Source organism: Trichoplusia ni, chromosome 25 (genome assembly GCF_003590095.1).
Source record: "Trichoplusia ni isolate ovarian cell line Hi5 chromosome 25, tn1, whole genome shotgun sequence".
Classification (NCBI taxonomy): Eukaryota; Metazoa; Arthropoda; class Insecta; order Lepidoptera; family Noctuidae; genus Trichoplusia; species Trichoplusia ni.
In genome coordinates, this window is record NC_039502.1 from 4825051 (window position 1) to 4840601 (window position 15551).

Consider the following 15551-nt stretch of genomic DNA (forward strand, 5'->3'; position numbering starts at 1 on the left):
ATTAGACAAAGATACTACCGCGTCTCTCCAGAGAAGCAACGTATTTTATCTGAGGAACTGGATGAAATGCTAGCTCTAGGTGTGGTTGAAGAATGTGAGAGCCCTTGGTCTTCCCCTGTCTTACTTATACCTAAAAAAGATGGCAAGCTTAGGTTCTGTCTAGATAGCAGGAAACTAAACTCTGTGACTAAAAAGGATGCCTACAAATTACCCTACATATCTGAGATTCTAGACAACCTGAAAAATGCTAAATACCTAAGTAGTATAGACCTATCTAAAGCTTTTTGGCAGATTCCAATTTCTGAAGCTGACCGTAACAAAACTGCGTTCTACATTCCGCATCGTGGTACCTTCAGATTTGTCACTATGCCTTTCGGGTTGACAAATTCACCGGCTACACAACAAAGACTAGTTGATACCTTATTCTATGGACCTGAATTTGAAAACTCCGTATTTGTTTACATAGACGATATTGTGGTGGCTAGTCCTGATTTCGAATCCCATATTTCTCTACTTCTGAAAGTTCATAAAAAACTAAAAATGGCTAATTTAACTATTAACTTTGAGAAATCTGTTTTTTTTCGTAATGAACTTAAATACCTTGGCTATGTAATCAACTCTAAAGGTCTTCATGTTGATCCTACAAAAATTGAGACTATTGTCAACTACCCTACACCTACAAATAAAAAAGAAGTTAAGCGATTTCTCGGTATAGCTTCGTGGTACCGGAAGTTCGTCCCTAACTTTAGTTCAATTGCTGGTCCTTTAAATAAATTAACTTCTACAAATAAAAAAATAATCCTTTTTCTTGGACTACCCAAGCCGAGGAGTCCTTTAATAAATTAAGAGAACTATTAATTTCTGCCCCTATTCTATCTTGCCCCAATTTTAATCTTCCCTTTCAAGCAGGGACCGGCCGGATACTCATTGAAAGGGTTTTTGAAGGGGTTTTTTTAAGCGCTTCAAGAAAAAACCCTATGACATATGTTACACCTTCGAACGGATTACTGTAACCCTGTTCCGAACAGGTTACCCTTTACTACCCTGTAACACTGTAACAGGGTAACCCACTCCAACCTAAGACAATGCAATATGCACTCTTTATCATAGACATTAGTTTGAAAATAGTATAACCACGAGCGCACGTGACATCTTACCGCCCAGCGGCGCCATTGTTGCATTTACCGAGCGACTTGTAAACATGGAATAAAAATCATTGTGGATATGATCTTACAGTTTAATTTTGCTTGTCGCACTTTTCAAACGTTGTGATATATATTTTTCGTGTCTATACTTGTAGACCAGGGTCGATAATTTTTAAAACCAAAAAAAAAATAGTAGGATGAAACCCATTAGAAAAGGAGGGGAATATTATAAAAATGAAAGGAAAAATAATTTACGGGTGATCTGAGGTCGGGAAGGGGGTGGGAGTGACGTTTGAAGAGTAAAAAACGGTTTTTATCGATTTCCGGCAAAACTAAAATTCGTATCGAAAAAAGTCAAATGGCAAAGTTCTAAAAGAAAAAGATCTAAAACTTTTGTGTTTACATTTTTTTCACATAACCTCAAAATTTATGTGAAAAATCTAAAAAACCAAGATTGTGGTTTTTTTTTTTTGTATCTTTTACAAAAATTTATTTTTGTAACGAAATTTGGTGAAAACTTACTTTTATTGTGTCCCAAATACGCTGTAATTTATTTGATTAAAAATATTTATTTTTTCACCTTATTTTGAATTAATATAAAAAAACACTCTAATTTTCAATCGAAAATTCACCCGTCAAATCTTCTCAGAAAATGCAAAAAATGAAAAAAAACTTGTATTCCATTTTTTTTTTAATTATTATAAATAATTTCATCTAAAAAATTAGATCTCATTTTGTGTTCAATAGACCAATAATCGAGGAAGGTTTTAGGCTAGGTATATAAAATTACGCTGCAACTAATAGGAGCGAAGATTTAATGGAAAATGTGGCAAATACGGGGAAAAATATTAATCTTCGAGGGCTTTCGTTCAAAAATTCCTAACTTATATCTTCTAACCACGCGGACGAAGTCGCGGGCAACAGCTAGTTACCTATATGACGTTTCGCGCGTAGGTAGTTTGTCCGAGAGGCGCGAGTCGCGGCGCGACGCGTCGGCGATACAAGAAAATCAGCTTTAGTCTTAGTAAAGCAATGAGGGGCCGCTAGGGTGCAAGTATGCAGCTCAAGTTTTGTGGGTAATTCAGGGTAACACGAATAAAAGCCTTTCGTGAAGGTAACCACTTCAAAGGGTTAAGTTATTGAAGGGGTTAACCCCTTCACGTGGTTACCATAATGAAGGTGTTAACCATTTCGCTGGGTTTCGAGGATGTAACTCGAACAAAAGGTAACACTGCGATATGAGTTACCCCGTGTACGGGTTACCTTGTCAAACGGCTTAACTCTAAAGTGGGGTTGTCCGGTCCCTGCTTTCAAGTGCATACAGACGCTAGCGATTATGGTGTTGGAGGCATGCTAACCCAAATCACAGAAGGAGTTGAGCACCCTATTGCCTACTACAGTAGAACCTTGACTGGACCTGAAAAGAACTATAGCATTACGGAGCGTGAAGCTTTGGCTGTTTTAACAGCTTTGGAACACTGGAGATGTTATCTCGATAATGGCATGAAGTTTATCGTCTACACTGACCATTCAGCCCTCAAGTGGTTCCTAAATCTAAGTAACCCAACGGGACGGTTAGCTCGCTGGGGTGTCCGTCTATCAGCCTTTAATTTTGAAATTAAACACAGGCGTGGCGTTGATAATGTTATCCCTGATGCATTGTCACGTTCATGTAAAATTTCGGCTATAAATTCTAATAACATTCTACTTAATACTAATGATCAGTGGTACTTAAATATATTTAATGGTTGTCAAAATTCCCCTACATCATTTCCTATTTACCTAGTTAAAAACAATCGTTTATTCCGTTATTCAAAAAGTAATAACCCTTTACATAAAGAGTTCGAGTGGAAAGAAGTGATTCCTGCTTAGTCGAGACAAGCTATCGTGCTCGAAAACCACTCGAACCCAACAGCGGGTCATTTCGGAATTTTTAAAACTTTTAAACGGTTAAGTCTCAGTTATTTCTGGCCAGGCATGCATGCAGACGTTGTAAAAGCGGTCACTTCTTGCGATACTTGCGTCGCGCATAAACACCAAAATCACGCGATCCTAGGTGAAATGGGTAGACCTAAACCTTGCACTAGACCCTTCCAAGTTATTAGCGTCGACCTAGTAGGACCCCTACCCCCTACCAGGAAACTAAACACCTTTATTCTAGTTGTCACTTGTTGTTTTAGTAAGTATTGCTTACTATTTCCAATCAAGCGCGCTACCGCTGAAATTATTACCAAAATACTGGAGGAGCATGTATTCCTAATACATGGCATCCCTTCCACTGTGATTTTGGATAATGGTAAACAATTCGTAAGTACCACGCTTAAACATATGCTTGAGAAATATAAAGTCCCTAAGTTGCATTTTACACCTAAATATTCACCTCAAGTAAACACAGTTGAACGTTATAACAAAACGATAATGACTGCCATTTCCACGTTCATCTCTAATGATCATCGCATCTGGGATCTACTAGTACCTAAAATACAATTCGCTGTGAATTGTTCCGTAAATGAAGTAACTGGCTACACTCCTTCATTTCTGGTATACGGACGTGAATTAGTAACTTGTGGTACACATTATATCGACATTGATACTGAAGATGATTTAATTTTCCAACCTCGCGATTCCTACGCGGACAACAAAGGTATCCTATCTTCTATCTTTAATAAAGTTCAGTCACTACTTCTACAAGCTCACAGTCGTAATAGTCAACATTACAATTTACGCCGGAAACCGGCTGAATTTAACATCGGTGATATAGTGTGGAGAAAGACGTTTTACCTTAGTGACAAGGACAAATATTTCAATAAAAAGTTAGCACCGAAATTTATAAAATGTAAAATAATTGGTAAAAAATCTCCTCTTGTCTACGAGTTAGCTGATATGTCTGGAAAACCACTAGGCTCCTGGCATATCAAAGATATTAAAATTACAAATTATAAAACATAGTAACTATAAATAAATAAATCTAAAATAACTAAATTACAAATTATAAAATAAACTAATATATCTAACCTAGTCTTAATAGTAACATCTTATCTACTTAACTTATGTATTAAATATTATATTGTGATTTATCTAAATGTTTATCTATGCTGATATTCCATTATCTATGCCGTGTCTATGTGCTCTGTGTATAATCTATGAATATTTTTTTTTTCTGTTCTAACAAGCCTCAAGCGTCGTTTCATTTTAGGTTATGGGCCCAGACCCATATTTTCCAAAAAATATTAAGTTAGTGAAACAGTGAGTCAGTATATAGTCATAGTAGTCTTGACTGAATTAGGCGTTCGTAATTCTCCGGGATGGCTGCTGCGAACTACCTTGTCAACGTGCCAAAACTTAAAGGCAGAGATAACTACAGCGAGTGGACTTTTGCCGCCGAAAATTTTCTAGTACTCGAGGGAATGCTACATTGTGTAAAACCTGTTACTGGGAAAACAATTCAACATGAGGATGATCAGAGAACAAAAGCAAAGCTCATAATGACTATCGACTCGACGCTATATGTTCACATCAGGGATGTGGAGTCATCAAAGATGCTATGGGATAAACTGAAGAGTTTATTTGACGATTCAGGTTTTAGCAGAAAGATTAGCCTACTTCGTACTTTAACATCGATTCGTCTTGAAAACAGTAACTCGATGGCGTCATACGTAAATCAAATGATTGAAACCGGACAAAAGTTAAGAGGAACGGGCTTTCAGATAAATGACGATTGGATTGGGTGTTTGTTGTTGGCTGGCCTTACAGAAAAATACATGCCTATGATTATGGCTGTGGAACATTCCGGGATAGAAATTTCATCAGATGCCATAAAAGCAAAATTGTTAGATATGGCGGGAACCACAGAAGTTTATGGTGAAAAAACGGAAGAGGGCGCGGCGTTCGCCAGTTACCAGAAGCGCCAACCTAAGAACAAAAATAAAACTTTAGCTGATGTCAAAGATGGCGGCTCTAGGAAAACAAACGTCAAGTGTTACAAGTGTAAGCAACCGGGTCATTTTAGAAATCAGTGCACAAATAACAACTCAAAATTAAATGAACAAAGTACTACTAGGAAACAAACAAATGCGTTTAGTGCCGTATTTCTTAATGCAAAATATAACAAAGACGACTGGTATATTGACTCGGGCGCGAGTTCGCATTTGACAGCTAACGAAAGTTGGGTTATCAACCCATGTTATGATCAAACAAATGAGATTATAGTTGCAAATAACAATAAGCTGCGAGTGTTGTGTACAGGCGACGTCAACATAGTGACAATAGCAGATGGCTGTGAGTATGATGTGCCGATCAAAGAATTACTCTGCGTTCCTGAATTGACTACAAACCTTTTATCGGTAAGTCAACTATTGAAGAATGGAAACAAAGTTGATTTTGATGAGAAAGGATGCAAAATATACAACAAGGATGGTTGTCTAGTGGCTGTGGCAGATGTTGTCAATGGAGTATACAAGATCAGGGTGCCCAACTATGCAATGTCAATTTCATAGTTGGGCATGTGAATAGTAACTATCTAAACAAAATGTCTGAAGCTGTGGAAGGTCTAAATTTGCTTAAAAAAGTTAATATAACCAAGTCGACATGCTCCACTTGTTGTGAAGGCAAGCAGTCTCGGCTACCTTTTAAACATGTTGGAACTAGAGCTGATGAAGTGCTCAAGATAATCCACACTGACATTTGTGGGCCAATGGAAGTGTCATCAATAGGAGGAGCAAAATATTTTCTCTTGTTCATTGATGATTATTCAAGGATGATATTTGTATATTTCCTCAGAAACAAAAGTGACGCCTTGGCATGCTTCAAAGAATTTAAAGCGAAGGCTGAAAATCAAACCAACAAGAAAATTAAAACTATAAGAAGTGACAATGGTTTGGAGTTTTGCAATAAAGAGTTTGATATGTTTTTGCAAAGGGAAGGAATAATTCATCAAAAAACGAATAGCTACACACCTGAACAAAATGGTCTATCTGAAAGATGTAATCGCACTATAGTGGAAAAGGCAAGATGCCTGTTGTTTGATGCAAAGCTAGAAAAAGAACTTTGGGCAGAAGCAACAAACACAGCAGTATATCTTCATAACAGAATTATAGCATCAGGATTAGATGGAAAAACACCTCTTGAAAAATGGACAGGCAATAAACCAGATATTAGCCACTTGCGTGTATTTGGTAGCAAAGTTATGGTCCATCTTCCCAAAGAGAAAAGGCGAAAATGGGACAGAAAGTCTATTGAACATATTCTTGTTGGGTATTCTGAAAATGTTAAAGGATATAGAGTCTACAATCCAGTGACTAAAACTGTGAGCCTGAGTAGAGATGTCATAGTAATGGAGCAAGAGAAAAATGAAGTTGTCTCTCTACCAGTGACTGATAACAGAACTGTCGAGGATGTATCTGAGTCTGATGAAGAAAATATTTCTACAGATTATGAGACTACTAGTGATACTCTGGATGAAACTTATGTACCTGACAAGGATATATGTATATCTCAGATACCAAGGTCAAATAGACCCGTAAGGCAGAGGGTAAAGCCTGAACGGTATGGTTTGACAAATATGTGTGTCAGTGAAGATGCCCAAGATGGTGCCAGTACCCTTACTCTAGAAGACGCTCTGAATGGGCCTGAAAAAGAAGAGTGGTTAAAAGCAATAAAAGAAGAAATCCAGTGTTTTGAAAGGAATAGTGCTTGGGAGTTAGTTGATGCTCCACCTAAAAGTAACATAGTGAAGTGTAAATGGGTTCTTAAAAAAAAATATGACAATAAAAACAGTGTTCGGTTCCGTGCGAGATTAGTGGCCAAAGGATTTATGCAACAACAAGGTGTTAACTTTACAGAAACCTACTCACCGGTGGTAAGACATTCAACCCTTAGAATTTTGTTTGCATTGGCTGCACAGTTAAACTTGAATACTGCCCATCTTGACGTTACTACTGCTTTTCTGAACGGTGACCTTGATGACACCATATATATGGAGAAGCCTGATTATTTTGCAAATTCTAGTAATGATACAAAAGTCTTGAAGTTAAAAAAGGCAATATATGGTTTGAAACAGTCATCAAGGGCCTGGTACAGAAAGGTACATGATTGTCTAACTAATATTGGTTATGTTGCATCAAAACTTGAACCATGCTTGTATACAAAGATTGTTGGTAATTGCAAAACATATGTAGCTTTGTATGTAGATGATTTCTTCATATTTACAAATGTTGCATCTGAGATGGAAAAATTGAAAAATGTATTAGCTTCACATTTTCAACTTAAAGATTTAGGTGAAATTAAACAGTGTTTAGGTATGAATGTGCATATAGATAAAACTAAAAGTGTTGTAGTTTTAAGTCAAGAAAGATATATAACTCAATTGTTAAAGAAATTTAGAATGACAGAATGCAAACCAGCTGTTACACCTATGGCAGCTAAGCTAAATGTAAATAAAAGTGAACAATGTAATGAAGAGCTTCCCTACCAACAACTAATTGGTAGCCTTATGTATCTTGTAGTATTAACTAGACCAGACATAGCCTTTTCTGTTGGTTTTCTTAGTCAGTACAACAATAGCTATAATTTAGAACATTGGTCATATGCCAAAAGGGTATTAAGATATCTTAAGAAAACTAAAGACTATGCTTTGGTATATACTAAAAATGGAAATTCAAAGATAGAGGGTTATGCTGATGCAGATTGGGGACATAACATAATAGATAGGAAGTCTTTCACAGGGATATGTTTCACTCTATCTGGTGCTGCCATATCATGGGCATCAAAGAAGCAAAAAACTGTTGCTTTGTCAAGCACAGAAGCTGAGTGCATGAGCCTTACCGAAGCTTGTAGGGAGGCTATATACTTGCGCCGCTTGTTATGTGAAATTACAAGTGAAATTTACACTATTACTGTATTTAATGATAACCAAGGTGCCATAAAGCTGGCTGCTAACAATACTTTTCATAATCGTACAAAGCATATGGATGTACGTTTCCATTTCTGTCGTGACTGTGTAAACAATAATATTGTTAAGTTTAAATATTTAGAAACAGCTAATTTACCAGCTGATTTATTAACTAAGAGTTTAACCAGTGTAAAACATTTTAGTTTAATGAAAGCATTAGGTATATTGAATACCATTAATTAAGTACATTGTAAAAAATAGTAAATTAAAACTTTATCAGTATGTTATCAGTTTATTTAGATAAGAGGGAGTATTGTGATTTATCTAAATGTTTATCTATGCTGATATTCCATTATCTATGCCGGGTCTATGTGCTCTGTGTATAATCTATGAATAATTTTTTTTTCTGTTCTAACAAGCCTCAAGCGTCGTTTCATTTTATATTATATCCGTTTTTTTTACATACAAACTTACTAACGAGAACAATTGATACTATATAATTGTTACTCTGTTTATTAGAGTCTCAAGTCATAAACTAAAAGGCTAAAGACGGTGTGATACCTTGTATGTAAGCGTGAAGTATGAATGTTAGCCTGAACGTATTAGTAAGTTTGCAGTTGGTAGTGATAGCGGATTTTCTATTCTAAGTACGGAAAATCCTTCACTTCGCGGCGGGGTACTGTAACGTTGTACCTTGCTAGCTCTAAGAATAGGTTAGAAATTATAAAACTACAAATAATTACAATAGAATCATTATAAAACTTAACTCTAAAATTATTAAAACGCCTTAATTAAACTAAAAGAAACACAATTTTATCAGTTATAAATTTAAACTACATATTGATATAATTAACTGTCATAAATATACTACGGAACCCAATATTAATTGTTTACGCAAAGGTCCGCGCATCTATTGCGCCTGCGCATCGCTAAACAAGTTAAAAACCGGTCGCGCCGCTCGCCACTCTTCGGCTCCGCTCGGGCACATTCGTTAAATGCAAACGGCAGACGACTTAAGTGCATCAGACGTGACGGCCGTGTCACACGCTCTCAGACACCGTAACATCGTGCCTAATTAATACGTGGTTGTTCTAAAAAACAAATCCGAATCGTAAATCCCGCTGGGGTAAGTTTCCATGCATTGCTTGATAGTGTTTCTATTGTAAGGTGTTCTCCTTTGCTTAACATTCTAGCTAGAATCAGCTGTTCCTTTTTTCTTTTGTTGCTGGGACACTGTGACCTTTGGACCCGGCTACGTGGTCCGAGCTCTGTTAACGCTTGCCTTGTGTCTGCGCTTCCAGGATTTTATGTTCCACCTTGGACCCTCGCTTCGCAACCTATTACTACCTTGCGGCGAGTGGAAGCCCGACCGGATCCTGTCTGGACTACCGGAAGCGTACCTGGGAAGGAGCAAGGCCGCCGCCAGAGCTACCCTCGGTTCAGGCCAGTGTTCCCAGTTTACTTCTACGACCTCCTGATCTGGGTGTGATTGGGGCAACGGAAGTTGGCCGAAATAAAGACAAATTTCCTTCAAAAAAACATTTGCTTTATTTGGACCTACCTACCTACCTACCTGCCGGCAAGCCTACTACCAGGCAAGAGCCGCATTAGCTGGTTAATGGATTATAGTGTGTTCAATGATAGTTTTTTCTCCTGCTCGTCTGAATCTTGCGGATATGTTAGCGCGGATGAAGTGAGTTCTCCTCCTACACTGCACAGCCAAATTTCCTCTCTCTTTTTAGATCACCGCAACAACCTTAAAATAGTACATATAAATGCTCAGAGTGTTCCGTGCCATTATTCTGATCTTCTAGCATCTTTTAGCAATGCCAACGTCGATGCTCTGCTGATATCGGAAACTTTCCTGAAGCCTTCACTCCTTTCTACCCAATTTCCTTTACCTGGTTTTGTCCTTATCCGTAATGACAGGACAGGGAAAGGTGGTGGTGGTGTAGCCATATACCTGCGCGCTGCTTTATCGTACAAGGTTGTTCTGGCTTCACCGTCCTTATATTCCGAGTCAGCTTTGTATTTGTATAGTAGCCCGACTAGTTTCGGACCCAACCGGAGTCCTTAATCATGAGCAGACGCGGCGGGATCGCGAGTCGAACTCGATTAAGGACTCCGGTTGGGTCCGAAACTAGTCGGGCTACCCCGATAAATACGCGTGAGTAAACCGTTACATCATTTAATACGTGTAACTTTCCGTCTGCCTGAAACATATAATTATATTATACAGGCCCATATAATTCCATTACCTAAGATTCCCAATCCTACTTGACTATCTCACTTTAGACCCATCTCAATCCTCCCTTACCTCTCCAAGATTCTCGAACACATTGTACATACGCAGATTACTGGTTTCCTAACAACAAACTCCCTTATTTCTTCTTACCAATCTGGTTTTCGCTCTGGTCACAGCACGGTTACTGCTTTGCTGAAGGTCACTGATGACATCCGCTGTGCTATGGAGAATAATATGCTGACGGTCCTCGTCCTATTGGATTTCAGCAGTGCCTTCAATGGGGAATATGCACGTGACTTAAATATGGACAAAATATTTTTTTTTGTAATATTTATTGCTACTGAAAACACACTATACAATTATTTTTAGAATTTATTTTAATTTAATAATGAAATTTAATCATCAAAAAGTGGCTGTTTTGAAATTACCGCGCAAATTTTCGAAACGCAACACTATTGGTGGAACAAAACGTGACGTCAGTTTTACACGAGACGTCTGCTGTCAACAAGCTATTTGTATGGTTTCTTTTTGGAGGAATAATTGTTATTGTATTGTGTCGCTGTTTTTTTATCTTAAGTTAATAGTTTTATGTGTTCAAAATATTAATTAATTGTGAAGAAGGACTTAGAGAATGACTGAAACCGGTTTCGTAAAAGCGCAGTCGGATAATCTTCCGAAAATCGACGTGTTTATGATGGCCACGTATTTCGCTTCAAATCCAGATTTATACATACATAAAGATAAATTTAGAATATCGAATAAGAATTTTTTTTAATATATTTACAACTTTTTGTAAACTAGGTTATGTTTTGTAGAGGTTTGTAAACAAAACAAGTAGGTAGGTAAAAGTAAGAATGATTTGTATATGTATTTTACTTTTTTGATATCCTTACTTACATTGAAATGATCTTCACAACAGTATAAACAGCTCAAACACGATACATTGTCTCTTCTCATCGCCTTGCACCACTTTTTCCTTAGATTTTCACCTTTCGGCATAAGGAAATACACTTTGTCAGGTGCAGTGTTGATGTTATTTGGACACATAGGAACGACACAATATTTATAATATGGTTTTTTGTGCTTTTCCATGGTAATTAAGTCGATATTCACTCACTTTATTTATTTTTTGGTAATTTTGTAAACCAATCACTTTGCTGTTGACATCGAACTCGTGTAATGGTGACGTCACGAGCAAGCGCGCCAAAATGGCCGCGTTTAAATTGATCGCGATTTTAATATTTAATTTTTTGCATAATAGTTTATATTTTGGACGTGATATTTGTATGTTTGGTAATGTAATAACTAGTAGAAACATATAAAAAATAAAAAAAAAATCATGCATATTCCCCATTCGGTAGACTTTGATGTGTTACTGGGTATCCTTGAATCTTTAAACTTCTCTACTACTTCTCTTGCCTGGATTGAGTCTTACCTTCGGGGGCGCTTGCAGAGTGTTCGCCTGGAAGAGGATTACTCTGACTGGTGTGACCTTGCGACAGGTGTTCCCCAGGGGTGGCGTTCTTTCTCCTCTACTTTTTTCCATTTTTATTAACTCTATAACTAGAGTGGTCTCTTCTCACTTCCATCTCTATGCAGACGACTTGCAGCTGTACCGACACTTCAAGGCAACCGATGTCGACAGCGCTATTGAGGCTATGAATGGCGACCTGGCCTCGATCCGTGATTGGGCTAGCTCCTATGGCCTTAAAGTAAATCCATACAAGTCTCAGGCCATCATCATAGGTAGCAAGTCCATGTGCAGTGATGCCTTGTAATGTGGATAAAAAGTGGATTCCCATTTTTGAGATCGAATTATCGATCGCAGGCACTTTATCTGAAGTGTACAGGTTGCAGTGTGGGGTGAGACAAGGGGCTTGAGCTCACCGCGAATCTTCAACCTGTACATTAATAGCCTGATTGAGGGGCTCAGCGGCACCGGTGTCGGATGCTTGATAGACGGAACTTGCATAAATAACATAAGTTACGCTGACGATATGGTGCTGTTGAGTCCCTCAGTCAGAGCTTTAAGGTGTCTTTTGAATATCTGTGAGGTGTATTCGGAGGCTCATGGGCTGAGATATAACGCCAAAAGAGTGAATTTATGATATTTAAGGCGGGAAAAAAACAATATTGTGCGCCCGTGATCACTCTTTGCGGCACACCACTTCAACAGGTGAGTAAGTTTAAATATCTTGGTCACTGGGTCACCGACGACTCATCGGATGATATGGACATTGAGAGGGAACGAAGGGCGCTGTCGGTGCGGTGTAATATGCTCGCTCGTAGGTTCGCGCGTTGTACAAGAGACGTAAAAATTACTTTATTCAAGTCCTACTGCCAAACACTGTACACGTGTGGGCTATGGGTGAATTATACGCATCGCGCGTACAGCGCCCTTCACGTCCAATATAACAACACCTTCAGGGGAATGCTGGGGCTGCCGCGGTGGTGCAGCGCTTCAGCTATGTTTGCGGAAGCGGGCACACAGGATTTCTTTGCTGTGATGCGCATGCGCTGCGCTTCATTGTTGAGTCGGATACGGATCAGCTCTAACGTTCTCCTGAAGGCCTTGTCTGAACGGTGGGATTCACCAATGTTGCGGGCATGGATGGGATTGCACTCTCTTTGCAACAGGAGATGAGTGGCTCTCCTTTCATGCCCGATTAGTTTAATTTTATACACGTACCTACTAACATTATTTTATAATGAAATGAAATGAAATGAAATCATTTATTCTGTAAGTAGGATATATCATCACTTTTACATGTCTTCTTATTTTTTTTTGAGAACGCTGGAGTCGACATTTCCTATCTGACTACCCTGAGAAGAAATGTCGAAACAAACTCAAGGGGTCACAGTCTCTTTTAAAGTCCAGACAATTTCAATGCGAATAGATATGTATAAACCAATGCACGGTATTTTTTGGACTGGCCTTTTGAAGAAAGTACCAGATCGATCTGAGCAAGGGAAAAAAACAAATAATCTCACTCAAATCGCCAGTTTGAGAAACTACAATTAACATATACCTGCATAAAGTTTATACTTACAATAAAATAAAATAAAAGCAAAAAAGATTGAAAAATAAAAAAATAAAATAAAATTAATAATTCGGTAAACATTATATGCAAAAGCACAAAATATGTCAAAAATTGTATAAATGTATATGCAAAAGCACAAAACATGTCATCAATTAATTAAAACGTATCATATGCAAAATGCAAAACACATGTCAGCATGCAGAAGATAACCGGGCAGCAATAGACAGCTCTATTAGCGATCAGCTCAATCCCATGCGTTTTTATCAGTAAGATAGTCAGATATCTTGTAATATCCTTTTTTGGATAACTTAGCTTTGACATATACTTTAAACTTCTTAATAGGTAATTTACGAACGTCAATGGGAAGTTTATTGTAAAAGCGTATACATTGACCCATGAACGAGTTGCTAATTCTGTGGAGACGAGTGGAGTGAACAGCCAAATTATGTTTGTTTCTAGTGTTCAAGGAATGTACATCAGACATTTTTACAAATTCAGGCTCGTTTTTGTGAACATACATTAAATTTTCAAGTATATACTGTGATGTTACAGTCAGAATGTTTATTTCCTTGAATTTCTCTCGGAGAGAAACTCTTGGCCCTAAGCCGTAAATCGCGCGAATGGCTCTTTTTTGCAAGACGAATATTGAATTAATATCGGTACAGCTGCCCCAGAGGAGAATGCCGTACGTCATTAAGCTATGAAAGTAACTAAAATAAACTATTCTGGCTGTATCCACATCAGTTATCTGTCGGATTTTTTTCACAGCATATGCGGCTGAACTTAGTCTTCCAGACAACTTTTCAATATGTGGGCCCCACTGCAATTTGGCATCAACAGTTATGCCAAGAAAAACAGTTGACTCAACAGGGTCCAACTCTACTCCGTTTAGTTGAACATTGGTATCTAGTTGCCTCACATTAGGCGTTGAAAATTTTATCAATTTGGTTTTAGCCGAATTCAAAAGTAGATTATTTACATTAAACCAATGGACAACCTTCGAAAGTGCATTGTTCACTTCATCGAAATTTAGAAGTTGACGTTTAATTTTAAACACAAGTGAGGTGTCATCTGCAAATAACAAAATTTTGTGATTTTCCCTTATATGAAAAGGTAAATCGTTTATGTAAATAAGAAATAAAAATGGTCCTAGAATTGAACCCTGCGGAACACCCATTGTAACCACAGCACCTTCAGATCTTTTACCGTTCACATCCACTCTCTGAATTCTATTTTCTAAATAAGATCTTAAAAGACTAAGAGCATTTTTTTTAATACCATAATGGTGCAATTTGTTAATAAGCGTTTCATGACATACACAATCAAAGGCTTTGGACAAGTCACAAAACACGCCCAGAGCATCCTGTGAATTCTCCCAAGCCTCGAATATATTTTTTAGTAATTCCACACCTGCATCTGTAGTAGACCGACCCTTAGTAAAACCAAATTGTTTCGTATGAAACAAGCGGTGTTTATTAAAATGAACTAACATTTGATTTAAAATTAACTTCTCAAAAATTTTGCTCAGAGTGGGCAAAATTGAGATAGGCCGAAAGTTTGTGGGATCGGTTGTACTACCTGATTTAAAGAGTGGAACCACCTTACTCAACTTCATTAAATTTGGAAAAACACCGGAAGTGACACAAGAGTTGAACACTACTGCCAGATGAGGGGAGATGGATTTAATTATTGAAGACACAATATGTACAGACATTCCCCAGAGATCAGCAGTCTTTTTTACTTCTATTTGTCGAAATGACTCAAAAACATCTTTGCTACTAACAGTTGTAAATTCAAATCCCGTGCCACATTCCTCTACACATTCCTTGAGTATCGATAATGCGGTGGTTGGAGACGACAACAAGGTCTTAGTTGTTGCAATTGGAATATTTGTAAAGAAATTTTCAAACTCTGTTGCCACCTCCATATCCGCCCTTATATCAACATCATTAATTTTAAGGTGAAAGTCTGTTTGTTTCACAGAAGTTCTCCCGGTTTCTGAGTTTATTATATTCCAAGTAGTTTTTATTTTATTTCCAGAAGACGAAATTTTATTTTTAATGTACAAGGATTTTGCGAAGACGCAAGCTTTTTTAAAATTCTTTGAATAGTTTTTTACATATTTCTTAAAATTTTCACTATGGTTGTGTTTTTTTTCCTCATACAATTCATATAATCTAAGTCTGCTTTTAAAAATCCCTGGTGTTGCCCAATCACTGAATGTAAACCGA